We start from the raw sequence: 13,057 nt of genomic DNA on the forward strand, positions 1-13,057 counted from the left end.
TTGTGTGTATATATATGCATTTCTTGAGGGATGGTGTGAGTTATTCTGAGTATTTTCTTAAACAGAATGCAATATTACTTGTGTGTCAGAGAAAAATACCTTAAATCTCGTAAGAAACGGGTTTTGTTTTTTCCCCTCCCAGCAATTAAACTGGGGTGTGCTTAAATGCCCCCTATTTTGAAATGCAAAATCTGAGGGGAAAAACATCCCCTGCTTTGAGATTTAAGCTGTGGCTCAGGGAAGAATGGGAAATGTGCTCTGAAAAGCCTCACATCTCAAACTTGAGATGTTGTACCCTTTTTTATTTTTGTTTTCTTGCCCTTACTGTGGTGGTGCAGAGTGTGCATTTGTGTTCAAATTCTGTAACTTTGGAACTCTTGTTGCTGTGAAAACAATACGTTTTTGTGCAAATGTTACCTCTTCACGTTAAAAAGGGAATAAATTCCAAACAATCTTTCTGAGGTTTCAAAAGTTTCTGAGTTTTTCTTTTCTACTCCATTGTTTATCTCCTTTGATTCAAGCCTAAAGAGGTGGGGGATGAAGACTTCCTAGAGATGGAGTTTCTGCAGTTGGTCCATTAGATTGAAATTAAGTGTTGGCTAGTGCTAAGAAAAATATACTTTAGAGTAAGATTTGGCAGGACAAGGATTTGCTTAACATAATTCAGAGCTTGCATTTCCAGTTTATGGCTCTATAGTATGCATGGAGTCCCGAGGTAATAAGATGCCTTAAAGTAATACATTGGTTCTTCTTAGAGGAAAAATGAGAACTTTGACCAGCAGCCAAAAATTTGTCCAGTGATTTCAAGTCAATATATAAAATTCAGCCTCTGTCCCTGTTCTCTTCGACTACTTGCACCCTGCTTCCCAATATCATGTCTTTAGGTCCCTTGCCTGCTGCCAACAACACATGTATTTTCCTGTCATCAAGGCCCAAGATTGAGAGGTTTTTTCCTACGGTAACTATCTCTCTCTTTTCTGCTAAAGTGCATTGCTGCTAATATTCTCATTGTTGCTAACAACATTCTTCTAAACAATCAGAATGTTTATGAACATCCTATTACCTCACAAGCTCAGCAAGTTTCTTACAGGAGAAGGTAGTGATAGCTGCTCATGCTCTAGCCCTCATACTGAGAAACAGAACCTAGTATGTAACTATACAGAAAGGGACAATCTTGATTCTAAATAAGAGGAGCAAGGATAGCAAACGTGGTACAATCCAGATATTGTTGCACTACGACTCGCAGTATTTTTGACCAATGGCTGGGGCTATTGGGGGTTAGAGTCTTAACAATATCAGGAAGACACTGTGTTGGCTAACCCTGAACTCCATCAAAGGTGTGGGGCAGATTTAACCTCTTCCTCGGTGTTCCCTGAGTGAACCCCCTTAATTCTAAATAAGTATGTAAGAGCCATTCACTGCTATTGAGAGAAGTAAAGCACTGCACTAAGGGAGCCAAACTTGTCTTCCACTATTGATACCTAATGAGCTGTTCCTCTAAAACGGGGGTTTTTCATGCAAGCCAAGTGTGGATTTGTGCACAAAGTACACAACAATGTTTGTGCATGCACATGTACACAAATACACAATCCTTCCAGTGCACAAGCCCTCCCTTCATACTACTAAAGAGCTGGAACATTGAGACAGGTAAAAGAGAACGCAAACTGTTAAATCCATATCAAAAAAGTTTCCAGGGTTTTATTTTCAACTTTAAGAATATCCCACAGAAATAAATATGCATCCACTGTATTTTATTAATACCTGATCAATGAGAATCTTGCTTGTGGTATATTTCTAATGTTGCTTCTGTTCTGAATCTGTTGTCCCACCTTTATTCTACAAAACAGATAATAATTTTATCACGGTGGCAACACTTTCTATTTCTCAAACATGGCAAGGCTGCCGGAGTTCAGGAATGAACTGGTTTTGTCAGTAGTCAGCTTTGGAAGGGGTTTCTTTAAAATATTATTGGTTCAGCTCACTCTCGAGACAGTGGGAGAATTTCATACTCCTAGTTTTTCTTTGCAAATTTGCAAACTAATTAAATGAACACTGGAAATGCTTTCTCTTTGTTATGTGCTCCTTGTCACTGAAAGTAATAGCAATAAAAGGCACATGGGAGGCCTTGAGAACACTGAACTCCTAAAACACCTTTGGTTCTGGATGGTAAAGTAGTTTGCACCTTGAATAAATAGCATTGCTTTGCCAAGTGCTACAGAAACCAGCAATAAAGCCAGATACTTTCTTCCTTCGCTTCATCTGAATATTCAGCTAACAATCGGTGTTGATTAAATACTATGCACTTAGCACTAGACTTGCTGAGTTTCATGATAAACATTGACAGTGTGTACCTCTGTTGTGCACATAGTAGAATGTGGTACGTTATCTCCTTTGCATCCGCAATCATATTAAAGATCCTCAGCATGTTGCTTAAAACTGTCTGTATCCAGCTAGACCATAGACAGCATCCTATGATAAATCAGATCATAGAATTGATTGTAGAGTTGGATGTGATCCCAAGGGTCATCTTGTCCAACCCCTTGCAATGCAGGAATCTCAACTAAAGCATCCATGACAGAAAGCTATCCAACCTGTGCTTAAAAACCTCCAAGGAAGGGGAGTCCACACTGTCAAACAACTCTTAACTGTCAAAATATTCTTCCAGATTATCTGGCTCAGTATTGCCTATACCAGAGATGGGGGAAATGTGATCCTCCAAATGTTGCTGGACTCTCTCCCGTGATCCCCACTCAGCATGGTCTGTGGTCAGGGATGATGGGAGCTGGAGTCCAGTAACATATGGAGGGCCACAGTTTCCTCCATCATTGTTATGTCTGTTTCACACATAACAGACTTGGGAATTGGTCCAAAACTAACAAAATGAATTTCAATGTAAGGTTCTACACTTAGGCAGGAAGAACCAGCATGCCCTATATAAAATAGGCAAGTAGTCCAGCTTGCCAGCTTTCATTTCTTTTCCTCTCAGCTTTATAAGCTTACAGCCACCTGCATGGAACAGGGGCTTCGAAAGATAGAGCCACAACTATAGTTAGTGAATTCAGACAACATGCCAAACCACAGTTTGCTAAGCCCACCTCAAAACGCAGTTTGCAAACCCAACCCAAGCCATGGATTCTGATTCTGAGTGTGGGCCAGTTGCAAAACCAGAAGAATCTGCCTTATACCAGGTCAAGACTATTTGTCCATCTAGCCCAGTATTGTATACTGCGGTTGATGGGAGGTCTTGCCCATCACCTGCCATCTGATGTTTTTAAGTGGAGATGCCAGGAATTCTAAATTCAAAGCATGTTCTCTACCACTGAGCTATGGTGCTTCCCAATTCAACTTGAGCCAGTATGGAAATAAGTTTGCATTAGGCCTGCTTTAGTTGCTAATTTGAAAAATTAAACTTGCATGATGAACCATCAATGCTATTAGAAGTATATGGAATCCCCTTTTATTTAGTATTGTCAGCTTTTACAGCTTGTTCATGAGAGTGCCTAAGGCAAGATTTGAAACACACAAACTTCTATGAATAAAAATTAACTTTTTCTACAATCCTTCCCTGTCTCCTCCTTCCTCTCCCTTTTCTGTCAGAAAAAGCCTAGTGATCCAAACAGAAGCTCTGGGATAACCTTCTAAACACATAACACATAAAGGGGAAAGATCTGCAGGTATTAAGATAGATACATCACAAACTATAGGGAAGGCCCTTCACACTGTGGCACATAATCCTTTTCCTTGCAGCTGCATCCCTTGCTGCCATCATAAAATTTGAAATACAAACATTACTTTCTCACTTCTTTAATGTGCTCTTCTGCAGTAAAGTGTGCAAGGAGTTCTATACCAGGGGTCAGCAAACTTTTTCAGCAGGGGGCTGGACCACTGTCCCTCAGACCTTGTGGGGGGCTGGACTATATCTTTTGAATTCCTATGCCCCACAAATAACCCAGAGATGCATTTTAAATAAAAGGACACATTCTACTCATGTAAAAACACACTGATTCCCAGACCGTCTGCAGGCCGGATTTAGAAGGTGATTGGGCCGGATCCGGCCCCTGGGCCTTAGTTTGCCTACCCATGGTCTATACATTCAAATCAAAATGCACCCCACCATGAGGCAATGGTTTTATGTTTATAACATACTTCTCCTGCTTCTACATTTCAAAACATCTTGCCAGAAATAGCAGCTTCACCTAAAAAAAAATGCAACCCAAAACCCACCATGAAACATACAAAAAGAAGAGAAATAAAATCAGCAGCATGAGCAAAACACGTATCAGTTGCAAGTAATCTCTACCTCATCTGCAAACCCCCTGAAATAAAAGTTTTTACAGAACAGCAAGAGACCAAGAGTCAGGGGGCCAAATGAACATCCTGGGAAAGAGAATTCCAAAGCCTGACTTCAGTGGCCCTCCCCCACATACACACCCATCTAACCTGAGAAGACCATATATGAAGCTGCCTCATATTGAGTCAGACCATTCTTAGCTCCATCTAGCTCAGAATTTTCTGGCAATGCTACTGTATGGTTGTGGATGGGGGTCTTTCCCAATCTTACATATAAATGCCAAGGATTGAACTTGTAACCTTCTGTATGCCAGAGCTATGGCTGAGCCTATGGCCTCTCTGAAAAGGCAGCAGGACACAGAGCTTGGGACTCAGCTGAAGACCTAAGTGAGAAAGTAGGTTTCATATGTGCAAAGGCAGTTCTTAATGTATCTTCCACCCCAGGTCATGTAAGGTTTCTAATGCACTTGGAATTGGGTTTATGTAAGGTTTATCAGCACTTGGAATTGGGCCCAGAAGCAATTATGGAGCCAGTTAAGTTAGTTTTGGAGTCCACATTCCTCCTATAGACAAGGCTGTTTTGATAACCTGCGCCAGTATCAAAAATACGTCCTGTGAATTAATACAGCAAAATGAATTAATAGTGAATTAAAACAACGAAGAAACAGCCATAGATAAAGATTGTATTTATCTAGAATATAGCAACTTCCCCGTGTTTCTAGTTTGTTACAAGTATGTGTGTGAACAATCATATAAGTACTGTAGTTAATGAAGTAACACACACACACACACACACACACACACACACACACGTCTCAAGGATATAGATATGCATTATGGTGCAGTATATTTACTTTAAACTCTTTTAATATTTAAAAAACTCAGAGCAACAATAAAGCAGCATCATAAAAAACGGATGCAAACATATAAACAGCAAAACAGTGCTAATGGCCTCCACTTCTCATAGTCTACTGAGGCTAAAAGGCTTGTGCCTGGGACTAGGCCAGAGGGAGAGAGCTGAACCAGCATAGGGTTGTTGCTAGGCAACCGGTGACATTCATTTTCTAGTACTTCTCCCATGCTTTGTAAACAGGCCTTTTGCTAAACTGTTTATGGGGAGACAAGGAACAGATAGGATAAGATGGGGCAGAATGTAAAGGTTGCCAAGTTCCTGGATATTTTTTTTAAAAACCTGGTGTCTAGAAACTCAACTCATCAATTTAAAGGTACAGACCTCTGCTTAAAGTAACTAATTGACTCTGCAATCCTATATACATTTAACTGGGAATAAACCAGATTTAACTCAGTGGAACTTACTTCTGAGTAGATGTACATAGGGCTATGCCGTTAGTATTACAACTGCTGAATGCCCTTCAGAGGGCGAGGGGCGCCAGAAGTTGAAGTTGAGACTTTTGACACACCTTTCTCCATCTGGGGTAAGTGGTAATGTAAACCAGGGGCATCCATTTTCTTCTGTTGAGCATGGCCTCTCATTCTGCAAAGGTTGGTCTGCAGGGGCCAGAAAGGTGTATAGCCACACAGGAGCCAGGATGAATAATACAATTGCTGTCTTCTAGCACAGCGGTGGGCAGAATTATCTACTGGTAGATCTCTGGGTAATTTCAATCCGATCTTACTCCAACAACAAAAATGCTACCCCCTGCTAAATTATACTGGTGAAATGAAGGAACTGTGTTGCAGGAGAGGGGATACTTTTGGGTGGAACAACTTATGACTCAGTCCAGTTCTATCATCATCACTATCATTTTATGTTATTAGGAAGTATTTGCCAAAATAAAAGCAATTGCTGGAGAAAACATCTCTAAATGTCCAGAGTCGATGCTGCTCAGTCTTTTCATGGGAGAAAATATGAACTTACAGCTCAAACCTCTAATAAGTTTTCTTTTACTAGCATAGCAGACAGACTCATAATAACGAGATACTGGAAAAACTGACTAACAAAATAAAATTGGACAAGGTTTGAAGCATAAAGACTCACTTGCAACTGAATGGTACAGCTTTGTTATGTACATGACTCCCCTCGCATTATAAAACCTTCCAGTTAACATAAATTATTTATCACTTTCTATACAAATGGTAGTCTGGAATAAGAACTTATTATGTCATTTGGATGTTATTTTGCACGTATTGCCTATACACCATCTTCTGGACTCAGTCCATTTCTGGTACTCAAAACAAATTCCTGGGTTCAACATTTTTATTACAGTATTATTTTATTTTAGTGTATATATTTCACACGAGGCTTGGTGGATCTTGGGGTTCAAATAAAAATACAGAATATATAATGCAAGCCTGACATCAGCCTAGCCCTAGCAAATAGGGGAGTTTATGGTAGTCAAAGAGAGGATGGTGACATAGCAAAGCAGTGCTGCACATAGACCCTCTTCAGATGTTCCTAAAATCTATCCATGTGGTGATGTGTGTGCTTCCCCTCCACACACACCTACTTACACTGAGTGGGAAGAAGAATTTCAGGAGAAATGTAAGTGTATTCAACTAAATGTGCTTGTTCCTCATTGTGATCAGGAACCCCGTGCCATCAGAATTCCCAATCACAGGGGCACAGTGGGATAAGGCCGCTGCCAGTAGCCCCTTTACCAAGAATGGAGAACTTGTGGCTCTCCAAATGATGTTAGACTACACCTTCCGCTATCCCTGACCACTGGGGCTAATGCGAGTTGTAGTACAACGAAATCTGGAAGGCCTCAAGTTCTCCTTCCCTGCACTACACAGATAAGTCTTATTCAGGTCTTCTTGAAGCCTGTGAAATGCACATGGCATCTCACATGTTCTGACAATCTTGCTCCTGGATGATTCTGTGAGTACCTGAAAATAAAAGTGGTGTTTGTGTACACTAGGGGTTGGGGGACATTTTTCAGCCCAAGTGTTACTTATCCTTCTAGTCAACCTTCTGCAAGTTACATGCCGGTGACCGGTGGAATCAGAAGCAAAAATGGACAGAACTAGACTAGGCAGCTAGACTGGTGACTGGGAGTGGCTGCTGAGACCATATAACAGCAGTCCTGAAAGATCTACATTGGCTCCCAGTACATTTCCGAGCACAATTCAAAGTGTTGGTGTTGACCTTTAAAGCCCTAAACAGCTTCGGCCCAGTATAACTGAAGGAGCGTCTCCACCCCCATCATCCAGCCCGGACACTGAGGTCCAGCTCCAAGGGCCTTCTGGTGGTTCCCTCATTGCGAGATGTGAGGTTACAGGGAACCAGGCAGAGGGCCTTCTTGGTGGTGGTGGCGCCCACCCTGTGGAACGCCCTGCCACCAGATGTCAAGGAAATAAACAACTATCTGACTTTTAGAAGACAGCTGAAGGCAGCCGTGTTTAAGGAAATTTTTAATGTGTGATATTTTATTCTGTTTTTAATCTGTTGACAGCTGCCCAGAGTGGCTGGGGAAACCCAGCCAGATGGGCGGGGTATAAATAAACAACAACAACAATAACAACAACTTGGCGCAGTAGTGTAGTTTTACACACATCAAACACTCTTCTCCATCCAGGCAAATGAGTCATTATGAGAGTTTAACATACCAGCCAGGTAAAAACATCCAAGAAAATTAAATGAGTTACAGGTGTGGTCCGGGGGGGGGGGGAGGAGAGGAGAGGAGAGAATGACTCGAGAAGAGATGGTGGGCTGGTCAGAGTTCCAAGAGCAAGCGCCAGGCCCAAAGTTCCCACCCCGGTATACACTTACTACCTCTTTGTATTGTCCCTTCGTTGGGATTTGGCTCAGTTTTTTGAAATCACAAGATGATGAAGGTGACCTTTCTCAACAAAGCTTTGTTGATTTTTATGGAATTCAATTATTTTCTGGATGCCTCTGGCAACCTTACAGAATAGAATTGTGCACACTGATATTTACTTAGCTGCTATGTGTTTAAAAAGTACAATGTATTCCTGACATCTATTGACCTTTTTTAAAAAAAGAATGCCTTATGTATTCTAATTAATCAAGGGATTGGAAACTTCTATAATGCTTCTGATGTAAATGCAGCCATTGATAGTTTTATTTGGCAGCGGCCCTGATTGAATGCATTAGATTGGACACTTGTTGAAGCCAATGATTTGAAAGCAACATAACTTGACTGGAGTTTATCAGGTTATGATTTAGGAACACATGTGGCTCCTTTGCCAGATCATTGGTCCCTTTTGCTTAGCACTGTCTCCTGACAGCATCTCTTCATGGTCACAGGCAAAAAACTTACCCATCTCACCTGCTTTCTGATCCTTTAACTGAGGATGCCAGAGATTGACCCTGGAACCATCTGCATGTGAAGAATGTGTTTTATCACTGAGCTGTAGTCCTTGTCAGCCATAGTAGAAACTGAAAAATGCTAGCCAGTTACGGAGATGTTTTGAGAGGAAGGAATGGGGGAAACAATCATATTGTTAATTGATGATTACAGCCAAGGAAAAATATGGAAGTTCCCTTTAACCCAAAGTATTTGTCCCCATCCCAATGGGTGGAAAGTAGTCAATACCAGAATTGTTTAGCACAGAACTGAACATCCTGACATTTTACTTCCAGCAGAACCTTTTGGGCTTCAAAGTACCTATATGGGAAAATGAGCAGTGTTTGTAAAGTATTGGATTCCAGAGGTGGGACTGAGCAGGATGCCCTGTGGTCAGTATTGTAGGGCTTCCGTTCCTGCGCCCAGCAGCACAAACAAAACAAATATTTCAAAAGAAGGCAATATATGTAAACTAATTGTGTTTGTGCATAGTTTTGCTCAGCATGGTACAAAACGATCCTTTTTTAAAAGCCCTGATAGGTCTGATGTGGGGAAAATATCTAAGAAAATTACTTTAAGAATTCTCTTAATAGCTTTTCTTGCTTTCCTGTGACCGATCTTCTATCAAACACAGTGGCCTGATCTGAAGCTGCAAAGATGCAGTTTGACCTGTTCACTTTGCAGTTCTGTGGTTAGATTCTTTGTGGGCTTGTTTTCTCTCTACTAAGGCTTGTCTCAGTGGCTTCCATGTCAGATACCAAATGCTGATTTCTACTTCTGATTCCCAGACTATAATGTATTCCCATATTCCAAGTATAATGGCTAAAAGATTGAGCTGTGAAAAAGAATGTCCCTGATTCCACCATGCAAGCCGCTACCTTTTCAGATCTAGCCCCTACCCCACCTCCATGTCAACAATATATAGATAACACTGGCATTTGTTGTAAGGATTACAGAGAGAATGGCTAGGGTTAAAAGAAAGAAACACTTTAACCAAGCATGGGAAGTCTTATGAGATCTACTTTAAAACCCCCCTGAAATGCTGAGTTGTGTCAACTGGAGCCAGGCACAAAATAATCACTGAAGGGCAGAGCTAGAAACAAAATGGCAGAGCCAATTATCTACTTATCCACCCCAGGCACTGGGGTAATTTGCATATGCAATTGACAATATACTTCTGAGTACAGGTCAGGGATTCTAATTGCCGCCTTTGTGGGGTGGGAAACTTTTTGCTGTGGTTATTGAACACCTGGGAGTCATAAGCTCTTGCTGATCTACAGCAAATTATCCAGTATTCCTCTTCCTACACTGTAAAAAACCATGTAGACTTCATTGGTTTTTTAAACAGCTAATTTTTTGGGAGGCCATATTGCAAATTGTTTTTGAAACACCCCCCCCCCATTTTCAAAAGCAGTTTATTGTGTTGCACATTCTACTGCTGTTTACGAACAAGTGTAAAATCTACTTGGTATTGACAAAATTAGCTTCTCAGCCCTTAAGATCCTGGACAAAGTACATGAGGCCTCTAACATCGACTTCCCTAACCTGGCACTTTCCAGCTATTTTGGGCTACAACTCCCGTCAGCTCCAGCCAGCATAAAGTGTAGTATAAATGCTTATGTATGTTCAGAGTTTCTGCCCATCCTAATCCATGCACCTCACAGAAACAGTAGTTGCTGAGTAGCTTCCTACCCTCACTGCAGAACCATTGCAAAGGAGGCAACAATCCAGTCAGTCCCTGATTTGTTTTGTCAAAATTGCAATGGGGAATGATGGTTGACTTTATGGGTTCGGTTGGTGTTCAGACAAATAGCTGTCAGTTTGCTTCATTTTTTAAAAAGTCACAGAAAATGGAGATTATTTTAGGAACATTCTATACAAGGGAAAAAGCCAAAGGACACGTCAGAGGAGTGATGTTATCTCTGTCCCTGGCATTCCTTCTACCAAGAAGTTGGCTCGGTCAAGGATTGAAATAAATAAATCTTCTGTCAGCTTTCACAAAACAGCTAAGCGGGCTGCACACTTATGAAAAACAGCTCCTTTTGGTTGATCTGTGTACTGCTCATCGCCAAATGCTTCCAAAACATAAAACTGTTGAGGAATAAAACACTTGTCTATTTAAGGATGTTTACATCTTACAACCAGATTTTTTTAACCGCCATATTAGCACATTTACCCATAAAATAATGCAGCAGGATAATAGAACTTTTAAGTGACGCATCTGTGTGCAATACTGTTGTAATAGTGGTACTGTATCTGCTTGACTTTAATAGTAAATGTGACAATTATTTAACTTCCTTTGGTGGTGGATGGCTGGATGGATAGTGAGGTTGTATACTGAATACTTTTTCATATAAAACTACCAAATACTGTCTTCTCAGTTTGCCTTTGCAACAACCCTGATAGGATGATCGCTGTTGTAGCTTGCCCAGAGTGCAAAACTTAGTCACTGGTATAAGACACATATAAATCTGTCTTACAACTAATCAGATTGTTTGGTCCGTCTAGGCCTGTGTTGCCTACTCAAACTGGCAGGATCTCTCCCAAGTTATTGGACCTTTCAGAAATCTGTTACAGTGATCCTTTTAACTGGACATGTAGATTAAAACTGGAATCTTCAGCAAGCACAGCATATGTTCTACCAGTGAGCTATGCCCTTCCCATTAAGTGTGTCACACTTTTAAACCATAAATGTCTTTTGGAATCAACTACACTATTCAGTATTCAAAGATTTATGTAAATCATAACTGGGTTATTTGGTATATGTTTGTTGTGGTAACAGAGCCTGAGTAAGATATAAGTGTCTACTGTGTTGACATCAAAAATCAATTCATATATTCTGAAATTATTTTTTAACACACACAAAAATAGCCACATATTATAATATAAAAAGATCAACGTACAGACTAAGCCATCTTAAACAATCGTGTTACCATATTATAGAAATGTGATCCTAACTATAAGTATTTAACTCCAGTTATCAACAGTTAAACTTACCTTTATCATATGAACATTAACAGGACTATTTATCCAGTTTGTTTCTAAAACTAACCTCATTTCTTGCTAACCATCGTTGTGTTATGAATGTCTTAAACTTGAACTAATTATTGCTTCTTCCTGGAATGGTAAAAATACTCCAGTAACTACATATCCCGCCAACAGTCCCCTTTTTATGTTCTCTGGAAACAGGCATATAATTGCAGTGGGGTCATTGCAGTGCAGTACAGTTTTGCCAGGGCCCTAACACTTAACAAAATCTTGTATCATGTTGTCTTCCTGCTCTGAATTTTATAGTCCTGTTGCTAGAAACATGGAACAGATCAAAACAGAAGCAGTTGTTAAAATTTATATGCTAGTGCAAATGTGAACTTGGTCATTATGCAGTCTGTTTTGAAATGTCACATTAATATTAAGCCCCTGAAAATTTGGGGACAGGAGTCGAGATTCACTGACTTTTAAAATCTTGATTCTTGCATCACCCAATGCTCTTTCATTACCCAAAATTCATTTTGCATTTGCTATGTAAGCTAAGATTGATAGACCACATTTCCAGACTAGGCCTCCTGGTTCTATAAGTTTGTCGTCGGGAGATGACAAAACTCGATTTTGGCAGAGTCTAGTTACAGTGGTGTTGGTTTTTATCATTGTTATGAGAGGTGGTGGACTCTCCTTTCTTGGAGTTTTTTTAAAGCAGAGGTTTGATGACTATTTATCATGTATGATCTAGTTGAGATTCCTGCATAGTAGGGGGTTGGACTACATGACCCTCGTGGTCCCTTCTAACTCTGCAGTTCTATGGTGCTATGATTTTATTATTATTTACCCTTCATAGCTCTGGTCCAAATACCTAAGAAAATGGACAAAAATATGAATAAACTTTAATCGGTCATCTTTTTCATAGTCAGGGTAGTTGATGGATTCACTCAGTGCTCTGTTTAGAGTTGAAAGGGGGATTCTAATCCATGTTAATAAGTGAGAAGTGAGGGAAGGAGTGATAGCAGTTCCGTATTTATTAACACAAACCAATGAGCATAAACATGTAGAATGATAGAATAGAATCATAGAATCGTAGAGTTGGAAGAGACCACAAGGGCCATCGAGTCCAACCCCCTGCCAAGCAGGAAACACCATCAGAGCACATGTATATGTATGCAACAGACTGAGGTGGGAGAGCAGACTTGTATACCATTTTTGAATGCTCCCCTAGGTTTAAAAAATACAGCAACAACAATTGAACTCTAGTAGGAAGAAATGTAGCATAGCAAAGAAAGGGGTTCTTCTTCAGTTTTCTCCTTGGAGGTGGTTGCTCTGCCCATCAGTCCCCTCACTGGGCGACATGTGTAAATTAAGCCTACACCTCTTACGTTGCATTACTTGTAGACATTTTCCAGAAATTTTCCAGAAACAAAGCAGAAATTCCCTCTTATTAATTCTTTTTCAAACCCTGCTTTTTAATAACAGTTTTCATGGTCAAATCTCAACCAGAATCAAATTTGGCT

At 40.4% G+C, this 13,057-nt stretch overlaps 1 protein-coding gene across 4 annotated transcripts in view; it reads left to right on the forward strand.

The window, feature by feature from the left end:
* The window catches only part of MICAL3 (microtubule associated monooxygenase, calponin and LIM domain containing 3), a 213,191-nt gene that overhangs the window by 149,529 nt on the left and 50,605 nt on the right, over positions 1–13,057 (forward strand). The gene's annotated exons all lie outside the window — the stretch shown is intronic.

The sequence above is a fragment of the Podarcis erhardii genome (assembly GCF_964252035.2).
Source record: "Podarcis erhardii genome assembly, chromosome: 10".
Taxonomy (NCBI): domain Eukaryota; kingdom Metazoa; phylum Chordata; class Lepidosauria; order Squamata; family Lacertidae; genus Podarcis; species Podarcis erhardii.